Here is a 27286-nt window from a genome sequence, read left to right on the forward strand (position 1 = left end):
AAGAGTAGCACAGATGAAAAAAAAAATGTTTACGTTGCATTTACCTCTTATGATGAGAAACAGTATGATTTGGGTCCTGGTCAGAAGACTGAGTTAACAGAAAGTTGAACATTATATGGTCAAAACTATATGATCAACTTTCTAAAATGTAGCATCTTTTGAATGGAAGTCATGGTACAGTGAGGATCAGGGAATTTACCCTTTTCCTCACTCTAATGTGATCTCTGATTTGGTATATATAATATGCAGGGGATGTGGGGGCACAGGAGCACTTGCCCACCCTGCAAAAATGTAGATTTTTGTTGTGTTCCATTGTTTGACTTTTTAGAAAGTTGATCATATGGTCTCAACCATATGACATTCAATTTTCTGTTGTGTTGATCTTCTGAAGTAGATCTTATGATTGTGATATTTGATATAGTCATGAATTAGTTTAGTGATCTTTTTGTGCTATGACGAAAATATTTTTTACTTGCAAGAGCAAGTTTTTAAAAACAAAACCAGAAAAGTGGGGAAATTGTATAAAACTCTACCCATTTCAGCCATAGAACTGAGATTGGTGATACAGACAATAATGCCCATTTAAGGTACCCTGGGAGTTAGTTAGCTTTGGAGAAAGTAGTAATCATGAATATCTAGTTAAACTAATTTATCTCTTCAGTTTTACAATAACAGGGCTCACATGACCATTTAATGAAGCAAAAGGATTCTGTGTGTTCATTTTAATTTGTCTTTGCTCCAGTAGTCTTTTGGTATTAGTGATCTCTGATCTCACATTCAGTATTTCCATTGCCAGCATGTAGTCCTCAGTGATGGTTGCCAGTGAGCCTATAACAATCACAAAGCAATTTATGTACATTAAAAGGGGCAAAATGTACTTCGCACAAAAGCAATGGTACAGAACTAAGTAGCTTACTTTTATTTTATTATTTCTTACCATTACTTCATAAAACTCAGCACCATGACTAAAAGCTGCTAAATCATTTCTTCTGTCTGAGACCTTCTTTGGAATGTTGCAATGAGTTTGTCATGTTTAATCTTTCCTCTTAGTATTGGGGCATTCTCTACCAAAGTGTTACCAACTTGACTGTAAAACTTGTCTCTGTCACTCACTTGGAATTGTCTCATTGACAGTGTTAAGGTTGTCCACTACCTTGTCAGTGAAGTGTTTCTTCACTTGAAGATCATGTCTTCTGTGCAAGAAAGAAAAAAATGAAATGACAGCTAAAGAGGCTAAGAACCTTTTAAATAAAACATGTTCTGGTCATTTTATAATTTACTCTGTTGTGTGTTAGAATGTTGTGTACAGTACTAGTCCTGCAAGAAAGCTCTTCCAAAGTCCAAGGGTTGGAATAGATGCACTTCAAAAGAAATCAAAGCAGTATTCTCGTTTCTGTAAAACTAAAACGAGATTAGTCTGGCTTATCTCCATTCGACTGTAATGGGTATGGAAACGACAATGGTGTTGAGTTTTATTACCCAAAAACTAAAGAAAGAAGGTTTGATTATGAACATCCATATGAAGAAAGAAGTACTCCTGAAGAGATGGTGCAAAGATTGATGCAGCACTCATGAGTATAAAGAGAGCTTTTCTCAAATAACTAAATTGTATGCACTTTTTGGTTTGCTTATACAAAGGAAATGAAGACTCCTAGTGTTGAGAAAATACACGGTTACTGCTGTAACCACTTAGAGGAAATCAGTAACATTGATCCTAATGACATCATCTTTGAAATATGTTGTGCAGTGAAAAGCCTGCCTGATGAATTGTCCAAGTCACTGTTAAACATGCTAAATTACTTTTACAGTAGAAACCTATTGGATATGTACCCAAGTTTAAGGGTCGCATTGTATATTGTACTGTGACCACATGTTATAATAGCTTCAGGGAAAACACATTTTTCACATCAGAAATTAATTAAAAAACAATAAAAGATCAGCGATATTGTAAGTCTGCTGAAATGATTTTTCAGAGACTAAAAGTGAATGTGACATTTGCAGAGTTCTAGGCTTCTCAAAAATAGGTGGTGATTTTACCTCAGCAAGTTTTGTTTTACAAACTGTGACAGTAACTTTGCATTTCCTGCCATTTTGTGCTTGCCTGTCTATATATGTAAATTATTTAATGATAAGACATTTCAAATATCCATTTGGTATTTATTGCTACTGTTTTGACAACTGCTGATGTGGTGCAGCGGTTAGCGTTGTTGCCTCACAGCAAGAGGTTCTCCTGTTCGATTCTCGGCTGGAGCACCTTCTGTGTGGAGTCTGCATGTCCTCTCTGCGGTCGAGTAATGTTTAAAGACATGCAGGTAGGTGTGTGCATAAATGGGTATCCCTTCTTTGAAGGTTGGGCATCGGGCTGTCAACTCGGCACTGTAAAAATCCACTGGCAATCATTAGCAGACCGGAGTTCCGCTGTGGCAACCCCTAACTGGAAAAAGCCAAAAGAGTTTTGACAACTGCTGATGTTAAAGTTTAATGCTTAAGTTATACTATTTATTTTCACTATTAAAAAATACATCATTGAGTTCTACAAGGGAATGCAAGAATAAGTGAAATTAAGTGCACGTTTAAATTTATTTTGCTTACAACTTAAGTTGTTAAAACTTCTCAGAATGACTTGGATAATGAATCTGTTACATGTAATGGTGTTACTTAAAAGGATCTTGAATTTTGTGAACCTACAAATAAAAGATGGGGTACCAGTATATAATTAAATTCGGTACTTTCCATTATCGGAGGAACACTTCATCGCACAGTTGCTTATTTTATGCTGGTGGTTTTTATACATGGTTTCTAGTCCTGCATTATGCAGAAATTAAATGAATAGCAAGAGTTTTCATTTTATACACCTATATTTTATATTGTAAAGAATGATGTTTATTAAACAATCACTGTAATCTTTATCTTTTAGGAGCATTAACCTCTTTGTGAGTTTTCTTGATCTTAATAGCTATACCTCATTTTGTGTGTATGAACAGAATGTAGCGATGTTATGTTGTCCCATCTCACCTTCAGTCTTGCTACTTTGGGTTCGGAGCCAAAACCTCGGCTCCAACTCTGCCTATACTAAAGCTCGAGAGCTTCATCTAGCTCGAGGCTGAATACCTATCCCATAGTGCTTAGGGGCTATTTCCCAGATCTCGTTTGCCGCATGAAGCTTCGGTATTGTCTTCACTGGCTCAGGCTTGGAAAATGTAATATTTTATGTATTTTTCTAACTTTTCTGTCAAATTGTTAGTTATTTATTCTATTAGTGTTATAGTAACAGTCCTGTGCTATTTTTAGCCATTTTTAAACCTTGTAAGTTTATTTTGCGGCTATCTTTCTTTGGGCCTTATTTTCTCCACAAGAATCCCTTTTTAAATTAGAGGATTCTTGCTCTGTTTTTTTTTCTTCTTTATAAGCCTTTTAGGAGTAATCTGTTTAGGAGGAGATAGTTGTTTAACTTAGAGACTTCTCCTCCACTCCTTTTTCTTCTCTTTAAAAAAAAAAAAAAAAAAAAAAAATATATATATATATATATATATAGTACTTTATTTTATTTTAGATACTTGTTTCTTTGCTGCTTTCTCTTTATAACAGTTATAGTTGTTGTTTTACATTTATTGAGAATTTTTTTCCTTACAGCTAGTATGTCTAAGGAACCAGCTAAGGAACATAAGTCAGGATTCAAAAAGTGTGATTCCAGCATTCAGAAGATGTCCATTACTGACGGAAACACTAGTTGTGTCTACTGTCTGGGTCCACTCCATCTTCAAGACTCCTGTTCCATTTGTCATAGTTTTAGTGCCAGGGTCTTGCAGGAGAGGAGGAATAAGCTTATATTGAGGGGCTTATTGAAAGTGGACGAAGGAAATCAGATTAAAAAATCAGACAAGACTCCAAAGTCTGCTTCATTGGCTCCAGTGTCTGAGCCGACAAGCAGCACCAGGCATGATGCCTTCTCGGCTCCGAGAGTTATAGGAGTTGAAAAACATGGTTCTCCCTCGGGTCCATATGTCTCATCGGAGCCATTGCAGAGCTGAAAGAGGAACTGGTCACCATTCTTGGAGCCTGTTCACTTGGTGCCAGTCCCTCCTTTATTACAGTCGGTGACTGGTAGCCCCAAGTCTTCCAGTCATTCCTCTAAAACCTCCAGGTTATCAGATGAGGATGTGGAGTTGGGAGTGAAGAGGTTGCTTCGGACCTGGGCCCTAGCTGACATTCTTTTGAGCCCAGTCCATCAGATCTTGGAGCCAACAACGGTACCTTCTACTATGCCTATTCCTCCTCCAACTCGGATGAGTTTGGTGCCAGAGAGTATGGATGTCATTGCGCTGGATCCACCAGATCCAGTAATCACTACTGATATCTCGGATCTGATGTCTGCTCCGGTTTCTTCGATGCTTTTGTCCATCGAGGGACCTGGGGGCTGACACTCCCTGGTCAGCTCTGGGAGGGGGGTGTCAGGTCAGGTCGGACCCTTGTTGGAGCTGGCTCTCCCACTCGGCGCCTCAGCTCAAGTAAGTTAGGCTCCCACATCTGCCTCAGAGCCACCATCCTCGGTGCCAAGAAGATCTCCAGATCTGTCATGGCCGGAGTCTCTCTCAACCCAGGACCGCAGTGCCTTCAAGGTGATGTGGAGTATGTTGTCCTCTGAGTCTACTCCACCTTCAGCTCCAGCCTCTCTTCTCCCTATGGGACCAGTGTCCACCTCTTCATTACCTCTCCCATCAACTACAGAATAAAGAGTCAGTGTCCCAGGAAGCCACAATGGGTGGATCCTCCTCTTCCGATACCTGTCTGGAACATCCCCCCGAGGAGGTCCCTCAGAAGAGACAGTGTGATATGAAATACATTGACTCCCCTGAGTTTGTCACTTCTGATACTGATTTAGAGGATTCAGAAGGGTCCCTAAGGTCTCCTCTGAGGATGATTCCTTTTTTCAGACATCATGGAGATCCTTAAACAGAGGGGTGGCTGGAAGTCCCTTTCCCCTTCTGAAGATGACTTGATATACATGGAGGCATTTGGCTCTCACCCTTCCACCTCTTGGGTGTCTCCACCTTTCAACCCTTTCCTGGGTTTGGTGAGCCGGAAGGTGTGGGACTCTCCAGACTCAGTGGACCCTGTTCCGCGAAGGCCTAATAAGTTCATTATGGCCCCAAAAGATAGGCAGTACTTAACTAAAGGGGTTCCTGTAGATGCAATGGTGATGGCAGTAGCCATAAAAAAGGAGTTAGCTGAAACTTCTGTATCTGTTCATCCACTGAACAAGGATTCTCGTATGATGTACAGATATGGGAATTGTATGTTCTCTTCAGCGGCTTTTACTTTATGATTGCTGAATTATTTGTCGCATTTCATGCGACTTCAGAGGGATCTCCTAAAAGAGCTAGGAGATACCCAGCAAAGTGCTACAACCCAGGACTTATCTGATAAGGTTAACTCCCAGCTTGTCACCTTAACCTCCATATCTAACTCCTCCATGTGGTTCATATCTTATGCAACCAATGGAGCGAGCAGAGCAGCAGGCACAGGAATAGCTCTTCATAGACATTCATGGATGCACCTTTGTGAGTTTGCAGAACCCTTCCATTCTTCCTTTATTGACACTCCCTTTGATGGATCATTATTGTTAGGGCGTAAAGTAAAAGAAACTCTCACCAGGAGCCAACAATATGGTAAGACTCTGTCTGCAGTTGGAGTCCATTTTTCCACCCCTACCAGACCTTATCCTAAAGGTCAAAAGGGCAGGAAAATGTGGTTCCCTAAGTCCAAAGGAGCCTTATCTAACACTCGTGGTGATCTTTCCCCCAGGGGCAGAAGGGGAAACAATGGAAGACACTGTCCATATGGCAGAGGGGGTCCGCAGAACCAGGGTGACAGAGATACTTTCCCTGGTAGGCCCTTCCAGCACTTTTGAAAGGAGGCCCGTCTGTCCACCTCTGGAGGCAGATGGGGGATGATATTGCTGTACCTGGAATCTTGGCTGAATTTGACTCAAGACAGATGGGTACAGTCCATTATATCTAGAGGATACAACATTTCCTTCCAATGTACAACTCGACCACCAAAGTCTATCCCAGACATTCCACCTGGTCAAAAGGATCAAGCAACACTAGAAATACAAAAGTTGCTAGAAAAAAGAGTCATCCAAGAAGTCCCTGCAGACCAGTTAGGATCCAGAATTTACTCAAGGTTCTTTTTAGTTCCAAAAAAGACAGGGGACTGGAGTCCCATATTGGATCTCAGCAGGCTAAACAAGTTGGTGAGAAAATCAAAGTTCCAGATTGTAACACTGCAGTCTATACTCCTGTTCCTGGGAAAAGACAATTGGATGTGCTCGTTAGATCTTCAGGACGAGTACTACCACATAAAGATGGAGAGGCGCTCAAGAAGATTTCTACACTTCCGGCTGGGAGCCAGTCATTACCAGTTCAGAGCTCTGCCCTTTGGACTCACCACAGCCCCCAGGGTGTTTACCAAATGCATGGCAGTAGTGATGGCTCATCTGAGACACCGAGGATTCCAGGTGTTTCCATACTTAGACAACTGGCTCCTAACTGTCACCACCAAGCAACTACTGATCAAAGCAAGAGACTACACCATTTATCTTTTCTCAAAACTAGGCATTACTATAAATACATAAAAATCTGCCTTGTTGCCATCACAGAATATTACATTCATTGGTGCAGATTTAGATATAAACAACATGTTGGCAAAGCTACCTCAAGAAAGTCAGACACTACGCAGTCAAGTGATTATTTTACTCAACAAGAACAGAGTACAGGCAAGATTTGTGCTGAAAGTCCTAGGCTGTATGGCAGGGATGATAACACTACTTCCCATGGAATGACTTCACATGAGAATACTGCAGTGGCTGCTCTTTGCCCAATGGTGAATGCAAGACTTATTCATGTTTCACAAAATTTTCATAACTCCTTCCTGCAGGAAAGACTTACTGTGGTGGGTTCATTCCACTCAGGTAACAATGGGCAGACCATTTGTACTTCCTCAACCTATTGCTACAGTAACCAAAGACGCATCCCAGGTAGGGTGAGGGGGCATTATCTGTGACAGATGGTCCAAGAAGTTTGAAAAGATCACAAATACCATTTGCATATCAATGTCCTAGAGATGAGGGCTGTGCTTCTGACATTGCAAGCACTTCAGGACTCTCTTCCCAAGGGGACTCTTGCAATTTAGACAGACAATATGTCAGTGGTTTTGTACATCAAAAAGCAGGGGTAACCAGATCTTACCCTTTATGCTGAGAGGCCCAGGGGTATGGCAATGGGTGATATCTTCTCAACACCTTCTGACAGCAACGCATATCCCAGGGAAATCCAATGTTATAGCAGACAGGCTAAGCAGAGCAATTCTCATGCCTCACGAATGGTCCCTCAATCAGGAAGTTGCAAACCAAATTTTTTGCAAATGGGGTCAGCCTTGGTGTGAACATTTTGCCACTCTCTTCAATTCCAAATGCAGCAACTACTTTGCCGTAATTTCCCCTCCAGGATTGTCACCGAGGGATGCACTGCTTCACGATTGGCCCCTTGGTTTTCTTTATGCTTTTCACCCATTTCCCTTGATTCCAAAGGTCATACAGAAAGCAAAGTTGTTGTGTTGCAGGTTAATTCTCATTGTGCCATACTGGCCTCATCAGATTTGGTTCCCCTTCCTTTGGCCCTACCTTCAGGAGAACCCATAAATCCTGGACCAAGTGCCGGATCTTCTGACGCATCAGTCAGGAATGCTTCATCCTGCACTCCACACCTTCAAACTGACAGCTTGGCTGCTCCACTTCTGCTCATAGCCAGGCTTCCAGAATTTTCCCCTGTAATTTGTCACGTCCTAGTCTCTTCGCACAAGCAGACAACTAGGAATCTCTATGCGAGCAAAGGGAAGAGGTTCTCTTGTTGGGCTGACAAAAGACATATAGATCCTTTTACAGCATCTGTACCTCTAATTCTGGAATTTCTAACAGAAACCTTTAATCAAGGGGCAGCAGCAGCCACTGTCTGAGTTCAGTTAGCTGCTATTTCTAATTATCATGTGGGAGAATCAGGATCTAGTCAAATGTCTCATAGACTATGCAAAGCCTTCCTAAAAGGTTCTTTTCTGTTAAGACCTCCCGTCAGAGAACCTCCTCCTCCTTGGGACCTCAACCTAATATTGTCATCTTTGATTCTGCCCCCTTTCGAACCAGCATCATCTTGTTCATTAAATTGTTTATCTTGGAAAACACTCTTCCTGACAGCAATTACTTCAGCCAGGAGAGTGTCAGAGTTACAAGCCTTGTCTATCCATCCACCTTATTTGATCTTCCATAAAGATAGAGTTTCCGTCAGAACTTTTTACCAAAAGTTTGTTCTCGAGCCAATTTAATCCAGAGTATAGAATTACCAGTGTTTTTTTTCCAAACTATGGCAACAAGGCAGAGTATAATCTTCATCAGTTGGATGTGCACAGACAGTTACATTTTTACTCACACAGGACCAAAGAATTTAGGAAGTCAGACCAATTGTTTGTCTCCTGTTCAGAAAAAAAAGGTTTGGCAGTCTCAAAAGTTACTTTGTCCAAATGGCTTACTGAAACCATCACATATGTCTGTGATTCCCACAACAAGGAACCGTCGGGAAAAATCAAAGGGCATTCAACTAGAGCAGTATCTACCTCCATTGTCTTTCAATCCAGACTGCCACTGGATTCAATTTGTGCAGCTGCTACATGGGTTAACCCTCATACTTTTATTACTCATTACAAAGTAGATGTGGCCTCCCGGAACAGGGCATCCTTTGGTTCCACTGTCCTGAGGAATTTATTCCCCTGAGCCACCCAAGAAAAAGGTGCTGGGGACTCTGTCCCAAAGTAGCAAGACTGAAAGTGAGATAGGACAACATAACATAAAGAAGTTATGTACTCACCATAACATTCCATGTTTGTTGTCCAGTATTTCGCCTTCAGTCTTGCGTCCGTCCCAGCAATCCTCCTCCTGGAGTATCTAGAGGAACTTTTTCTCAGGTCTGATTCCCTTCTAGCCCTTTCTTGTTAATTTTTTGACAATGTTTTTTCAGATATTATCCTTTTGGATATTATACATATCATGGGTACCTTCCTTCTCAAATGAGATCTGGGGAATAGCACTAAGCACTATGGGATAGATATTCATCCTCAAGCCAGTAGAAGCTGTCAAGCTTTAGTATAGGCCGAGTCAGAGCCGAGATTTTGGCTCCGAACCCAAAGTAGCAAGACTGAAGGCGAGATACTGGACAACAAACATGGAACATTATGGTGAGTACATAACTTTTTTTTTATATTGAATATCATGTGGAATTAAGGTTTTGTGCAAGTTACACAAAACGGTGGTGTCCATGGAAGCAAATGATCTAAGATGCAAGTCTGATATATTGCTAGCCTTTTTTCTGATTTGTGGGAGATACAGCCAGCAACTTAGGTTTTCTGGGACCATAAGATGCAAGTCATTTTTGTCAATGAGTAAAGCATGCTGATTCATGCACACATGCTTTGGAATTTATTGCCAGTGAGCATCATATTACATTTATTAGTAATAAATTCTGCAGTAGACATGGGTTCATTTAGTTGCACATCCAGTATTACAAAAGAGTGAATATTGTGCAAGAGAACAGAGAAGAGACTCATGCATGTAGGGAATCACTTAGCTTGATACAGGCAATGATTATAAAGAAACTACAAAGAACTGAAAATAGAAGAGTCACCATTCTTCAAAGAAACACCAAGGCAGTTTCAATAGTTCCACATCACACAAGACCTTTAATATAAAACCACACAATATACACAGCTCCAAAGGAAAACAAAATATTAAATGCTTTAACGAATCACTGCGTTTTTCATCCCAGTGTAGACTTCATCACATAAAATAGGAAATCACATCATTAAATACTTAAATACCCTAAAAAACAAAACTGACCAATTGAAACCAACAATATAATGCATTTCATTATGTGCCTAATAAATATGTGACACTCAATGTAAAAGAAGAAAAACATAGTAAAAAAACATTTTAAAAAACATTTTTAAAAATGCGGTGATTCATGTTTCTTTGAAGAACGGTGACCCTTCAATTTTCAGTGCTTTGTTGTTTCTTGGTTTATTTTGCACTGATTACTTCACTTCATTGGTTAATAAAGAAAGATTTGACATTATGACACTAATAGGACAAATTATTTTGTTAAAATCATGGAAACAGTCAGCTGCTACAAAAACTCTTAACTGATATGAGTTTAAAATAATTATTTATTTAATAGTAAAGTCAAATGACAAAGTGCTGTTAATAGCTGCTTCTGTTAATAAATGTAATAGTTTACTTTATGGTGTGCCTGTTTCTGGGAACTGTAATTGTAATCCTTGGAAAAGCAAAACTGAAGTGCGAATGGAAGTAATGTTTACCAGATACGACAGAGGTACCTTGGAGTATTCACCCTTCTTTTTCAAACGGTGATCTCAGAGATAGTATATAAAAGTAACAGGGGTATAAGAGGCAAAATAATCCCCCTCCCCAAACTGCTATGGTCTCACTCTCCAGCAAAAAAGGTTTTAACGGTATAAGAACAAGCTTCAGAATTAATTTTCTTATTTGAATTGTGGTTTATCTTTCAGAGTATCCAGATTAACAAGGTCAGATTGATTACTTCTAAGGGATAACCTAGTGCCTGTATTTCACTGGGGTTGATGTACTGGGGACATACCTCTCAACCTTTTAACAGAAAAAATCTGGACAAAGCTAAAAATAATGGAGGGGGTGCAAAAACAAGGACATATTTTAAATACTGCTCTAATAAATTTAGAAAATTGCTAAAATAACAGGTTTTGTATTAGTATATATTTTCTGGTGTATGAAGTCTGAAACTCAAATGTCTGTCATTATTTAATGACTTCAGTCCTTGATGGTTTTCCAGAAAACCACAAATTTTATGAGGAAAAGACCAAGAACATGAGGCAAAAAATATGGACAGTTGAGAGGTATGACTGGGGGGCAGCATTAAGTAAAAGGGAGGGCAAGGCGTATAATCAGTATTATTTGTCACAATATAAGTCAGGTACTGCATGAGATTTGGTGATTTTATTTATTGCCTCTGTTTGCATTGTACACTAATTGATTTTTTTCTAAGCAGCTTCTTCCTTATTAATTTTTTTCTTGGCCTAGAAAGGAACAGTAACACACTATGAATTGAAAAAAGCAAGAAATATATCAAATGTCAGATAAGTTACATCTCTAGCCTGACTGTTCTAGGTAAAATGAACCTTAAAAAATAATAAAAGAACATATAGATGGTAATTCTGACACTGTTTGTGTTGAATAAAGGGAGAGACCTTTTCAGGTGGAGGATCACTGGGGATTTGTTCAGGTAAAGAAAGGGGTAAGGTAAGTTATGGGGGCAGTGAGGACATAATACCTCTGAAACTGTTTATACCTGCGAGAGGCACTGCCCAATAGTTGCAATCCTTTCAAGAATTGGTGTTGTCCTTTAACATATTAGAGAAATGATTCACTTGATAACACTGAAAGCTCAAAACACTGAAACTCAAAACACTGAAACCAAAACAATGAAACTTCAAAATCTTGAAAACTCAAAACACTGAAATCACATATCTTACATATACTGAGTTTAAACAACATAAATCATAGCACTTTCCACCAAGTGTAAGCAAGGGGCAAGCCCCCCTGCACCCCACATATATCAACTCCAAGGTTGCGTTTCACTACACTAAGTGCAATCTTGAAGTTAATATATTTAAGTAGCAGGGTGTGTGTGTGTGGGGGGGGCGCAGCCTCCTACATGGGGGGTGCAGGGGGGCTTGCCCCCCTTCTTACACTTGGTGGAAAGTGCTATGATTTATGTTGTTTAAACTCAGTATATGTATGACATGTGTTTTCAGTGTTTTGAAGTTTCAATGTTTTGGTCTTCTATATTGTGAAGTTTTCTCATTTTCAGTGTTTTGAGTTTTCAATGTTATGAAGTGAATCCGATAGAACATACAGGTATACATCTATCTATCTATCTATCTATCTATCTATCTATCTATCTATCTATCTATCTATCATCTGAAGCACTAAATTGAATGTATAGTAGATAAAACCCACAACATCAAGTTTCAAATACCTACTCACCTGCACCTATATCTTCAGTAACAATCAAAGAATAAAATTAACTAACTAACTTGCTAACTAAAATCTACTTTACAGTCCAAATCTAGAATATTGGTTTCAGTATTTAAGAGATCAACTAAACCCCAGTCTCCCGATTTGACATTAGAAGTGTACCACAATTTTAGTATATAAAATAAAATATAAAATACATAAAACACTAAACTATCACAAGTTACCCACACCTGTGATAAACAGGTGAATAAAAATATATATATATATATATATATATATACACACACACACACACACACACACACACACACACACACACACACACACACACACACACACACACACACACACGTCAGTAAAGTAAGCCCCAAGATGCAGGAAATAGTCACCTTAATTATTTAAAAATAAAAATCCGGTTAAGTGCTTTCATCTTATAGTACCATTCACAAAGACTTCATCAGATCCTCTTGTTACAGTCTACCATAGGTTCATAGGTAAGTACTAGGTTAACTACCCTTGCAGACCATTTTAAGCCTAACCAGTTTCCCATTTTGTGCTGAAATAACCTATTCCATTTGGTCGTAGATTGGCCTTACCATCCCCATTATATATTACATCTAATGAGAATAAATGGGATTATACCATCAATAGTTTGAGGGGACCCATGCATGGAATAAAGCTTTAAAGAGCTGCAACTGACCATTAGTAGTCCAGGGGGCAGTCCAGTGTAAAATTTCTGTTTCCCATTCATACATTCATACATTTAAGTTGTGTTTGGAAATGGACATGGATGAACTTTGTTTTATGTGGATGAGAAGTCTGGTCCATAGCAGTGGTATCATCTGTGAAATGTAACTGTCCCTGCAAACCATCCCGTTGATGTTGCAGAAGAGGTTTACATCCATAGACTGAGTATTTCTGATGCCATTTGACTTGCTAATGTGCAGCATGTCCATCAATAATGGGTTGGAGGATGCCTTGTATGCCAGACACAGGTCATCTCTTAGCAGTCTGTAGAATACCAAGCATTGTGATATGGCTTTGAGTGGGTCCAGGAAGGAAATGTTTAGGTCTTGTATCCTTTTAATAAGGTATCTCATTGTGCATTCCATTGTTGCATGTGTCTGGCAGATCCATACTGAAGGGGGTTTTATATTCAATGACTGGCCTAATGAGAGCTGAGTAAAGAGAGATGAGGGCATCCCTAGATCTAGACACAATTCCCCTTTGTTTATAAGGTGTGTAATATAAAACTAATTTCTTATAAGAATAGACATGTGTTGGTCAAAGGTTAGGTCACTGTCCACATAAGTTCCTAAATCCTGAAAAACTCAGTCAACTCTTAGGGGTGAATTGTCAATGTGGCAGTTCCTTGGGGTAGATGACTTCCTAAAGTATACAACAATGCATTTTTTAGCATTTAGTTTCAAACTATGAATTTGGCATCAGTTATTTATTTGAAACAAACCTTCCTGCAGGATGGATAAGTCATTTGCAAATAACTGCTCCTAGCTTGCAGTCATCTGCAAACTTAATCAGCCAGAGTCCTTTGGTATTGGCTTTTATTTCTGAAAAGTAGATGTCAAATAGGACAGATCCTAGCACAGAATGCTGGTGGACTCCTCTGGTGACTAGGCTCTTCATGGAGGTAACTTCCCCTCCATCACAAGTCTTTCCATGGCTTTGCATTTGAGGCTGGTGAGACTTATGGGTCTGTAACTGTCTGGGTCTATGGAAGGTCCTCCCTCATGCAGGGGAATGACTGCAGCTGTTCTCTATTTGGTTGATACAAAACCTGTATGGAGGCTACAATGTTGTTAGGGGTGTGGTTAAATCATGCTTAATGCTATTTAAGATGTAGCCAAGAATATTGTCAGGACCCATCAATGCAGTATTTTTAGTTTTTGATAGCACTTTAGGACTTGGTCTTGTGCGATAGCTGGAGTCGAGCCAGTTTCAGGTATATCTTGAGTTACAGAAAGGGGAGAGAGGGGTAAAGTTAGAGCTAAATTTATCTACCAGTAGGCTCACTATATATTTAGCCTCAGTGTAAGTAACATCACTCGCACTCAGCTCAGTGCATTCATGAGTTGTTCTTTTGAGATTACAAACCTAAGTAAAAAATGAGTTGTGATTGCCATTGGCTTGGGTAGCTATTTTAACCACATACTTACTTGGCTTTGGTGGATTTTTTTAAGCTCTTGAGTTGTTTGTTTATTTCAGTGACAAGGGGGCTCTAACATTCTGGGAATTACTACTCTTGCTTTTGGTCAAAAATTGTTTCCTTTTTGTTATAAATCTTGTTCATGGCTCCACCATGTGGGCTTGTGTCTGCATTTTGCCCTGCACTTGTTCCTATGGGGTACAGCTGCATTTCTCAGTATTCAGTGAAGTTAACTGGAGTTAACCACTTCCTCAGTTAAAATAATAAGTCACATGACATAAAATCCACTGATACTGGAAGAATGTCTTTCAGAGGTTTTTAACAGTACAAGCCTTAAATGTAAAAACGTGTACTTACTTTAAGTACATTAATAGTATATCCTAAAAGCCTGTTTGATTCTAAAAATATTACAAATATGATGATTCATGGGAATAGGCATGTTGACAACTTATGCATTTAAGTGTTTAAAAAGAGTGTTTGTTAACTAGATTTGTTAACTAGATAAATACAAAAAGTATTTATTATAAATCGGTTTCACATTTGCAGTTCTTAATCTAAGACTGTTAGTAACTGACGTGTTAATTTAACCCAAGTAGATTAGCTGCATTTACATAAAATACACTGACATACATCAGTTTTGTAGGTGGCACATCCCCTGCACTCCTACAATTTTAAATATACTGATTCTAAGATTGAACTGGGGAGAGAGAAATGTTTATTCCTCCCTATTAAGCATGCTTTCTCTAATAGACCTCAAGTTTCGATGAAATAGTCAACTTGTTAACTGAGACATCAGATCTCCTTTTCAGTTAATTAAACACAAAGTTGACAAAGTAAACAGTCTGCATACAGCACGCGCACACACACACACACACACACACACACACACACACACACACACACACACACACACACACGTGCACACACACGCACACACACACACACACACACACACACACACACACACACACACACATGACTGAAATTCTGCTACCTTGGGAATTTCCCTTTAACATGGGATAGTGCAATTTCTGTCGCCATATAAGTACTGCCTCCAAATGGAGGCACTGCAAGTTTGTAGTCCTGCAAAATATGCTCTGTGTGTTATTTTATACTTTTAGACTTCATTTCTGTATGGCCCATAGCATGAATGATCAGTTCTATGATGTCTGCAATGTTGCTGCATTCCTTGGGATTCAGTTCTGATCTCAGTCACCATGTACATGGAGTTAAGCACATTCTCCCAATGCCTTTATGATTTTCTTGGTTGTCTGGGTTCTTACCTCCTCCCAAAGCATGCCATTTGATTGAATGTATTGATTTGTTTTTATATTTGTCATTTTGGCCAGGGTCATGTGTATATAACTCAAAAATATCTCTGCCTGTATAGATCGCTCTATACAATTACATATGAGGAACTCCCATCATATTAAATAAAAACTCTGATAAGGAAACATTCCATTGTATTGGCTTGCATTTTTCTAGATACCATTTTTTGAATGTAACTCATCAAATTTTATTCCTGTTGAGTGAGGCATGTTCTTAATGTCATGTTTCAGCATGATGCATACAGTATACAGCTCAGCAGGCTCCTGCCTGGTGCCATGCAGAGTTCTATAGCAGCAGAGAGACAAAAGAGAGACTTTGGAGTGATTAAGTATCTTTTTTCTGCATTTTCTTGCTGTCTTAAGCTAATTCTACCTAAAACGCGATTTTCTAGGGTTTCTGTGATTTAAAAAGCTTGTTTCAGCTACATATTGTACTTATTTTACTACCTGCACTTTAACAAAGTTGTTTTTGTGTTTAAATTGCCTGTTTAACTGTTGTAGGCTACACACTTGTGTGATAGCCATTTCTGTGCATTTAAAGTGTTTTTTTGATTGTATCAGCTTTATTTTCTGAAAAACAAAAAAAAAATACTTGTTTTCCCGCCTTTCTAAGCTAGTATAGTCCAGTTTTCAGGTTAGTGCTGAATTCAGGGCTGTGTTACAAGTTTCTGTGTTTGCCCATACCTTACTTGGATAGAAGGAAGTTTCTCTGTTCACTGTGAGAGAAAGAGCTTTGAGCAGCCTATCTGTCCCTGGAGGAGTGGTTTCAGCCCAGAAACTAGTAGTTTATTGGCCATTTTGGGCTAATATCTTTCATTTCCCTGCTATAAAACCCGCATTTGCATGGTTTTGCGTGCCGGGTAGTGCTGGTTAGCTAGGGTATAACTATTCCCAGCTCCACGAAGTCTACTCTTCAATTTTTCCCTTGGAACTAGACAAACTTTCAACTTAAGCACTCAAACCATTCACTTCTCATACCGGCACTTGCTCAAAACTCATAGCAAGCACTAATAAACCTTAGCACTAAACCCCCCTATACTCTAGAGAAGTACAAGGCTGTCTATTTGACCTTACCAGCCAATCAGTAAAACAGTTCACTGTACCCAACCCGGCATGTCCAAAGGGTACTTTAAGGTGTACTCTTCAGTCCAACTGGTGAATCTGGGCATTTTGAGGCAATGTTATAATTGCCTCATGTACACAGACAACCCTCTCCTCCTTCTACCAAACACTAATACATGCGAGAGATGCATTATACAGCCAAACTGGAGGCTAAGTTCTCTCAACCCAAGACTGGACCAGGCAGTCAAGAGGAGAAGGGAATTACTTGCATCACACCACCAATCTCACATAGACCTATGAAACCAGCACCGGCAAATAACACACATAAATACACAAATACTCGGAGGCTCTAAATAAAAATCTGCAGAAGCAACAGAGACCTCCAAAGCAGACATCCAAGCAACCTCCACCCCCCCCCCCACAACCATGAAACACATACTTCACAAAACCAGTGTGCCACACAATCACAGCCCTTAAGACAAAATAACATATCCAACACACTAGTAATAAGTGACTCTATAGTTAGGTACACTGACGTCCCACTCACTAGGCTGGACAAGGAGAAGGTTACTGTTAGCTGCCTGTCAGATGCTAGGACCCGTCACATAACACAAGCACTCAGGTCACTCCAGAACAAGTACAGATATGACTCTGTCATTGTCCATGTTGGTGTGAATGACCTAGAGGAGATCTCTGATCACATAGCCCAGGCTGGTATAACCCTGATCTTGAGTAGCATCCTGCCCTCACCAAGAATGATACCACAGTATAAAGAAAACATTATCAATTTCAACAATTGCCTAAGCTTCTGGTGTCATTCAAAGGAGATCCAGTGTCTGTCAGCCTGGGATGACATGCTCGACAAGCCACGCTGCTTCGCTAGAGATGGCTTGCACCTGTCACCCTTAGACTTTCGAATACTGGCCAAAGCTCTTGCCACCCCCATAGTGCCTTTTCTAGGCAAGGCTCAAAAGACAAACCCATCGCCATAAATAGCACCAGTAACAAAAAACTGAGGGTAATGCTACTCAATGCTAGAAGTCTAAACTTCAAAATGCACACACTCGAGGCACTCCTCAGTATGGAGTAAATTGATATATGTGCAGTAACAGAAACCTGGTTTAAGGCTCCAGAGAGCACCCCAGCACTACCAGGCTACAACTCATACCGTACATTTCAGCCACAAAACCCAGACCAAAATACAAAAGGAGGGGGAGTATCCATATTCATCAATGATACCCACACCTTCATAGGTTTCATAGGTTTATACTAGGCTATCTGCCCGAGGGCATTTACAAGCCTAGCCCATAGTTTTGTGGCTTACGCCACCCCTTTAGTTTGGAGAAACTATGCCCATTATTTTGCAGTGCCTCTGTTGAGCAGAGACACTGAGGTAATCCCTGGGGTATATCTGCGATCTCCCATCCATTGGTCAAGATTCCTCTTGAACAAAGCCAGCGAGGTGCTCTGCCTCACATATACTGGGATTTTGTTCCACAACATAGGGAGTCTTTGGGTGATGAATCTATCCCTCCAGCACGTCCTATTAATAGCTGTGTCTAGGTTTAGGTCTCCTGCCCTTGTGGCTCTAAGAGATTTCGATATTTAGAGGTGAAGCATGTTCATCAAATCTGGGTTTGACATGGCCTTGTATGTCAGGCACAGGTCACCTCTGAGCAGGCGTGTGCGACTGAATAGAGCTGGAGTTCTTTCAGCCGGGCAGCATAAGACATATCTTTGAGACCTTTTATCCTTTTGGTGAGGAACTTTGGGGCCTCTCCAGCTGCTGCAAGTGTCGGGTCAGATACATTCCGAATGGGGCATTGTACTCAATCATTGGTCTGATGAGTGATGAGTACAGGGAGACTATGACCTCCCTTGATCTAGATGTGAATCCCTTCATGATCAGGTGGGCAATGTAGAAGGTCTTCCTAACTATTTTAGCAACATGAGTGTCGAATGAAAGGTTACTGTCAACCTGGGTCCCCAGGTCCCTGATAACTTCTTCTGTGCTCAGTGGATTGCCTCTTATAAGGTAGCTAGGGGTAACCTTGATTTTCCCGAAGGGTATGACCTCCAGGTTAATGGCACAGCACGATGCTTCAGAGATCATCCAGGTGCAACTAACAATGGGCAAAACTGCTATTCAAATTATAGCTTGTTACAGATCACCCACCATGTCCCAGGACCCACACGCCGCATTCCTGGAAACATAAAAGTCCAACCAAACACCCTGATATTGGGTGATTTCAATTACCCAAACATTAACTGGGAGAACTCCTCAAGTACAAACTCCCTTTCCCAACATTTCCTAGAATTTATAAACTCAAATGCCCTGGATCAACTGGTTAACACCCCCACCAGAGGTGACAGCATATTGGACCTGGTCATCACCAACATGGGCGACCGGTGTTCCACACCGGAGGTCAACCCCTCACTGGTTAGATCTGACCATAAACGAATCACTCTGGATAACCACATTCCGCCACCACCCCCAGTCAAAGAAACCACCGTGAAAAACTTTTCAAAAGCAAACTTCACGTTACTTAAGACCGAGGTGGGAAGTTTCAAAGCCCCCATGCTAAAGGATAACGCTGTCCAAGCTGCAAAATCCTTTACTAATGCACTCTATGGGCACCTACAAAAATTCATGGATCGTGCTATCCCAAACAAAACCAAGACTCACTCCTCCTAGAAAAGGAAACAATTCTGCTAGACCCTTGCCATAAACAAGCTATACAATAGAAGGAGGAAACTAGTACAGAAAAGAGTAAAATCCCAAGAAGGGAAGACATCCCTTATCAGTATCAGCAAGAAACTACGTTCCCTCATAAAATCATCCATGGCTAGCTTCGAAAGAAAAATTGCCATGGACTCCAAAGATAACCACAAGGCATTCTTTAGCTATGTCAAGAATCTAAGTGGCAATTCTCAGATCTGCTCGGAGTTAGTGCAGAATGGCACAAAATACACTGAACCGACCGATATAGCCAACATCCTGGCAGACAGGTTCAGTGCAAACTTCACCACCCTCTCAGCCCCAAAAGGGCCCATAACTCTACCAACAGAATGTAGTGCCCCTGAAATCACAGGCACTCAGGTTAAAACAGCCCTCTCCAAAGCCAAAAACACAGCATCAATGGGACCGGATGGTGTCCCACGCTGCGTCCTACATGAGCTCAAAGGTGAACTAACCCCTCACCTAAACACACTGTTTAAACTCAGCCTCTCCACAGGCTATGTGCCCACAGAGTGGTGCACAGCAACGGTTATTCCACTCCACAAAGGTGGAGCCACAATGGACCCTGGGAACTATCGCCCTATAAGCCTGACTAGCTAGGTCTACAAAGCTATGGAGTGCATCATCATGGATCTCATTAACAGAGACATTGGAAACCTCCAAACTCTGGACCCTACCCAGTTCAGCTTTGTTAAGGGCAGATCATGCCTCCTAAACCTGGTGGACTTCTTTGAGCCAGTTACCAAGGCTATAGACAAGGGAAAGGTGGTCTACACAGCCTACCTAGACCTTGCAAAGGCCTTCAACACCATTCTCCACTCAGGTGTTATAGACAAGCTCACCAGCCTGAACATGAACCCCTACGTCACAAGATGGGTTGCCAAATGGCTCATGGACAGAACCCACATGGTAAGAGTGGTGGTAGCTGGGTCTGTTTCTAAACCAGTTACAAGTGGCATTCCCCAGGGCTCAGTCCTAGGACCCCTCCTGTTCAACATATACTTCTCAGAGGTACAGGCAAGCACAGGAGGACTATGGCTGAACAAGTTCACAGACGACTGCAAACTAGGGGCTATAATTGACTCTTCTGCTGGCACAGACATCCTCCAAAAGGGTCTCACTGAGACAGATACCTGGTGTCAAAACCATGGCCTCAAGCTAAATGCCAAAAAGTGCATAGTCATCCCCTTTAGAAAAAACAAAGTACCCACAAACTACCACATAGGTGGTAGCCCCCTAAATACGGAAGACGTAATAAGGGATCTGGGGACCCAAGTAGATAGTAACCTCTCCTTTGATAATCACATTGCCAAAGTGGTTAGAAAATCTTTCTCTGTGGCCCATCTAATCACAAAGGGGTTTGCATCCAGATCGAAAAATGTCATTGGGCCCCTCTATGCATCACTCATCAGACCCATATTAGAGTACACTGCCCCATTTGGGATGTACCTTACAAGACACCTGCAACAACTGGAAAGACCACAGAAGCACCTCACCAAGAGGATCACTGGCTTCAAGCAGATGCCCTATGCAGCTCGACTGAAGAAACTCCAGCTGTACTCGGTTGCATACCGCTTACTCAGAAGTGATCTCTGCCTGACATACCAGGCCATGTCCAACCCAGAATTGATGGACATGCTCCACCTAAAGAAAACCATATCCCCTCGAGCCACATGCTCCAGGGATCTAAACCTCACCACAACAATAAATAGGACATGCTGGTGGGATAGATTCCTTTCCCAGAGACTTCCCATGCTCTGGAACAAGATTCCAATCTACATTAGGCAGAGCTCCTCACTAACCCTCTTCAAAAGAAACCTTGACGAGTGGATGGGAAACAGAAAGTTTACCCCGGGGATCACTTTAGTGGCTGTACTGGACAGAGGCACAGGGAACTAATCTAAGGGGGCGGTGAAAGCCAACACATTCTGGCTAGGCTTATAAATGCCTTTGGGCAGATAGCCTAGTACCTACCTATGAACCTATGAACCTATGCATGTTTTTGTTTTCCTTCCTCCTACATTACTGAGTTCATTTTTACCTGTTTGCATAACCATGAAGCAAGGATAGTATTCAGTTTTATAAGGACATATTGCTACTCTTTTTGTGGTTAAGTGACATCGGAGTTAGAATTTACAAAGTAAGAGAGGCATGAGACGGGACTGTGCCATCCACAAATGCAGTACATAGCAGCTTCCTTCTGCATAAAAATATTTTAACAAAGTTTAATGGTTTCAGTTGCTTTATTTGTGTAGGTTATTTCTTATGACATAAATAATTCCATGAAGTGGCTTAGCGATATGCACAGCAGTTTGATATGATGAGCCTTTAACGGGTTGGGTTTAAGTTGTTGGGTGCTCAGTGATATGTACTTTATGATACTGGAGTGGAGCCACTGATACAATATCATCATCTGTTCGCTCATTTTCCTATACTCACTGCACCCTAGTAAAGGATCCTGTAGTGTGGAAAATGCACAAAATTTGTTTTTTACCCCTTTGTCTCTTCAAAAAGACACTCAGAGCTGTTATTTATTGTCAGAGATCCATATAATACATTTTCATGCACACTTATACATGTATATGGAGGTGTTTCTTGAACTTTTTTTTTCTCAGAGACACATGGACACAATATACCCACTCAGTACTTTGTAATTGTCTTAAAGTTTCAGGATTTCAGCTCTACATTTTTTAACTCCACTGTCTTCCCTTATATCTCAGTTCTCATTTTCTTCTGATTTCCCCAATTTGCTGCCATTACCACTGTCTTATCTGTACTTAGTATCATCCCATGTGACTTTAGTTTTGCATTCTGTTCCCCTATCCTTTGCTGAATTTCTTGCTTGGTCTGCCTGCAATGTCACATCATCAGCACACAACAATCCTGTCAATCTGTCCCCTCTGACCCACCTGGTAGTGCAGTCTATCACCAGTGTGAACAGTAGTGAACACAGAGCCAAACCCTGATGAACACCCACTCCAACTGGAAACCCCTCTGTGAGACTGAACACCATTCACACCTGAGTCACTGGATGACAGTATTCCTTCCACTTTTCTTCTACTAGCAGCTGACTCAATTGCTCTCTCTGTATCTATCCTAATTAATTGCTCTATCTCTGAATCTAAAGTCCCTTCCATCTGGAAACAATGCTGCACTCTACCTATACACAAAGGAGGTGACTCCTCTGATATCTCCAACTTTAGACTTATCACTATCCTCTCCCATCTCTCTAAAGTACTAGAAAAATGTATTCATAAACAAGTTATGCAGTATCTAATACAGGAAAATCTGCTTACACCCACTCAGCATGGCTTTAGACCCAAACCAAGCACCACTACATCTCTATTATCCTTCCTCATCACAGTCTCTATAGCCATGGATGACCATAAACTTATTTCTTGCCTATTCTTGGATGTCTCAAAAGCTTTTGACACTGTCTCACACTCTCTTCTGCTGCACAAACTGCATAACCTCACCTTCTCCTCTGATACTGTTGCATGATTCTCCAGCTACCTCACTGATAGATCTCAATCAGTGAGATGGCACTCTGCACTCTCCCCTCCTCTCCCTGTCAAAATGGGTGTACCTCAAGGGTCTATCCTAGGGCCTTTACTTTGTAATATCTTTACTAATCAGCTCTATACCTCCTGTCCTCAGTCATCTTTAGTGCAATACGTAGATGACTCTACAGTCATCACCACAGCCAACTCTCCCTCTAAGTTCTTCTCAGCTACTCAGGCATCTTTTAACTTAGTTGAAACATGGTTCTCCAACAACCAGATCATCCTTAACCCTAAAAAAACAAAGCTTTTACCCTTCCTACCTAAAAAGCTCAACAATATTAAACCCTCCTTCTCCATACAGTCCCTTAATAACACTCCCATTCAGGTAAAATCCAGTACTAAGCTCTTAGCCATAACCATCGACAATCAGCTTAAATTTGACTTGCATGTTAATAACTGTATCAAAAATACACATTCAAAACTAGGGCTCAAAACTAGGGCTCCTTGATCGTAACAAGAAATTCCTTACCTCTGAAGCCAAGATTACTCTCTCTCTTACCTACCTTTTACTTAGTCTAATGTACAATTCTTAAATTCTCACAAATCTTAACTCAGCACTCCTGACCAAACTTGAATCTACTTGCAACAAGGTAGCTAGATTTGCTGCCCAACAATCCTACAAATCCCATCACTGTCTCTCTCTAAAACACCTAAACTGGCTTGAATTACCCCACCAGCTTCTTCTCTCTCAGCTCCAGATCATCCATTCCATCCTATACAAGCCTTTCTACTGCCCAGCACTATCCCCTCTCATCTCCCATTATTCTCCCTCCAGACCTCTCCGAAGCTCTAACCAAGACCTACTACAAATCTACAAACTCAAGTCTAAATTTGGACTAATGTACAGCTATCACCCCACTATTGCTTGGAATAGGCTCCCACTAGAAATCAGGACCCTTACACATCCTAAACAATTTAAGACAGCCACCAAAGCGCACTTTAAACGTCACTGGTCCTACCACTGCACTCTCCCTCCTTAACATCCCCTACTTCTCGTACCTTAATCTACTTTCTGCCCTTAACTCACTCTTCTCACTAGCTCTCTCTAATCTTCCTTGACTACTCTTTCTGCTGTCTTCTAAAATCTATTAAGCAAATTGCCTCAGAGAAACATTCTATTGTAATTTTCTTGCATTCATGCAACTTCATTATGATAAAACTGGGTTTTTGTAACCACTTACCCCAAAAACTATACTCATCTTAATGACATATTTCTTTTTATATATCTTGAACTAGTTATGCTATACTCCTGATTATTGAGACAGTATAACATTGTATTGCTATTTAATGTCTTGTAATAATCCTGTAACATTGCTGTTTAGTGCTAATTTATAATGAAAATTGTATAATATGTTGGAGCTTTTCTCCCTGGGCCTCCACTGAAAAAGGGCTCTTCAGCTCAGTCGGACAATCCTGGTCAACAAATGTAAAATAAAATAAAAAAATAACAATAAATTTAAAATGTTCAAAACAAAAGCAGATCTCTTTATTTTTCCCTGTTAGAAACTGAGATCATAATAAACTTTTCATGGATTTGCAGTGCAGGCATTGAAAAATGTGAAAAAAGAACAGGTCATCTAGCGCACTGTAGCACTATTTATTGAATAAATGTAAGTATAACCATCACAATGGATAAGCATTTGTACACGCATTGACCTGATTGTTGTTTTTTTTTTCTACTTATAAATTTGATTTATTATGGCACTTTTCCCACAGATCTTAATGTTTTGACATAAGACCATGAGCAGATGGTTACAGAATAGGTTCATTTCTTACCATATTTGTTTTCTGACTAAGTTGTAGACATATAGCAGTAGGAAACCAGTCCATTAAATCAGCTTATATATGTGGCAGCAAACTGTAGCTCAAGTTTCATCCTGTGAGACTGTAAGAACTGGTTTAACCACAGCCAATCATAATTTATAAAAGAAATGGCTTAAGTATAAATGTTTTTAGTATAACTGAAAGCTAAAAGGTTTCTTCCTGGTTGGAGAATTCATAACATGCCAACATATTATGCCAAGTTATGCTGTCTTTCCATGTTCTAAAAAAAACAAGATCTTGACATTTCATTCAGTCAAGATATCTGAAAGGTGGCTTTTTAAGAATAAAACAAAGAACCTTTTGACAGACAGCAATAATTATTTGCAGGACGAAGTGTACTCTCGGTCAGCAAAACAAGTGGACACAGGGACTTAGGCCGCTAATCAACACTGAGCCTAGTAACTCTGGTCATTCTAATGCTGAAATGTCTGCAGTAGTTACTGTATGAGAAATTGCCTAAAAGATGGCTCTGAGGTTATAGTTTCCAGTAAATCATATGAAGATTTTCCAGTAATGCAAGACCTGCAGTGGCAGGGATGAAATGGAAAGGCAGAGGTGTATCCCAAGGCCAGAGTATTGCCAAATGGAATAGATGGGTCCTAGCTTGGCACTATCAGAGAATTCAAAGCAGAAACATGTCTAGAAAGAGGACATAAAGTACTGTTATAGCTAAACTTTATATAGTTATCAGGTAGATAATTGTATTTTTTTTATTTTGTTAACCAGGGTAGGCTTGTGATCCATTTCAACAATTTACAGGATCAGCATAGATGAAGTTCTGAAAAAAAAACAAATCTAATACAAAGCGACATTGTTACAGGTTGCAGACTTGTTGGTTACATACTGAAATGTTAATAGAGAAATATTTCACATTATCGGTTAGTCATTTGAATATTTACAGTATTTGTCATACTCAGCAAGGGGATTGAAGGATGGAAAAATGGAGAAGGCGATTAGAAGGTTTAAGGTTGAGAGAGGCAGAGGGGACTGGATTTATAAAAGTGGTAGAGTCTAATGTTATGATAAAGCTAGAAAAATAGAGCTCTGACTGGGGTGTAGGACGATATGAATGCCTGTGGTAATATATGGGAGGGGCTTATTAAAGTAGTGAGTTCCTTCATAGAAGTTTGTGTGGACTGTAGGTGAAGTGTGAATTCTGTGGCTTACATGTGTCATCTTGGTTGGTAAAGCACATGCATGTTGCTTCGATAAGGATAAATTTCTTCAGTTTATATCTTGATTGTTGAATGAGCATAGTAGATTTTATGATAGTTGAGACTGATTCCCATGTTTGGAAGGCATTATAGGGATGCTGTAGTTGATCAGCTGTTGTTTAATATGTGGAATGTTAATAGTCAGATGGCCTTACAATTTTAGGTTTCTGGTGGTAGAGTTTTAGTAAGCTGGGCTTACAAAAAAGTTGAAGTTTTCTAGCTTTAATAGTTTGAATGATAGGGATGGCAGGAATAATGTGAATCTTTGTTTAATTGGGAGCCATTTGACTTTTTTGTCAAACTGAACAGTGAAATCGTTGTATGGGGGGAGGGGTTCTGCATATGTTGTATGCTTGTTTAAAGAGTGGTCTGTTTTTTTGTGGATACATTGGCTACAGTGGGTTTGCTGTGTTTTCATGGTGAAAGCAATAGTCCTTTACAGATAGTATTTCTACTTTCTGGGTCAGTAAGTGTGTTTTTTTTTTCTTTTGCACAAAATAAAAGTGTTAATTCTTTTTGGTTTTGTGGTATTGATATGATATTGCAAAGTTCCTTGAGAAGATGAATACAGCAACAACTTAAAGAGCCATTTTTGCTTTGGCCATCAAATTAAAAAGGTTATCACTTCATTTGAACAGTTATATGAAAAAGTCACTACAGCACTTTCCAGAAGTGAGTTCAAAAACTGCTTCTTATAATAAACCAAGCACTTAAAAATATGCTGTGAGTGCTAAGCGATGGGCTACTCTCCATGTATTTGGATAGTGTCCTTATGCAATTATGGTTATCTATACCTAGTTATATGAAAAATACTGAGGATTTTCTTTAAGAGATGCTTTCATTGAGAAAGAATCATATGAGAATGAGAGCATTGATCATAGTATGGGATGCAGACTTACTGTTGTGGTCTGATTGTGGCATGTCATGCAGAATCACTGTTGTGGTCTGCAGAATTACTGTTGTTGTCTGATCGTGACATGTCATGCAGAATCACTGTTGTGGCCTGATCACGGCATGTGATGCAAAACTACTCTTGTGGTCTGATCATGGCATGTCATGCAGAATCACTGCTGTGGTCTGCAGAATTAATGTTCTGGTCTGATCGTGACATGTCATGCAGAATCATTGTTGTGGTCTGATCACGGCATGTGATGCAGAATTACTGTTGCGGTCTGATCATGGCATGTCATGAAGAATCACTGTTGTGGTCTGATGATAGCATGAGATGCAGAATCACTGTTGTGATCTGATCATG

The sequence above is a fragment of the Protopterus annectens genome, chromosome 14.part0 (assembly GCF_019279795.1).
Source record: "Protopterus annectens isolate FY-2018-M chromosome 14.part0, PAN1.0, whole genome shotgun sequence".
In the NCBI taxonomy this organism is placed as follows: Eukaryota; Metazoa; Chordata; order Ceratodontiformes; family Protopteridae; genus Protopterus; species Protopterus annectens.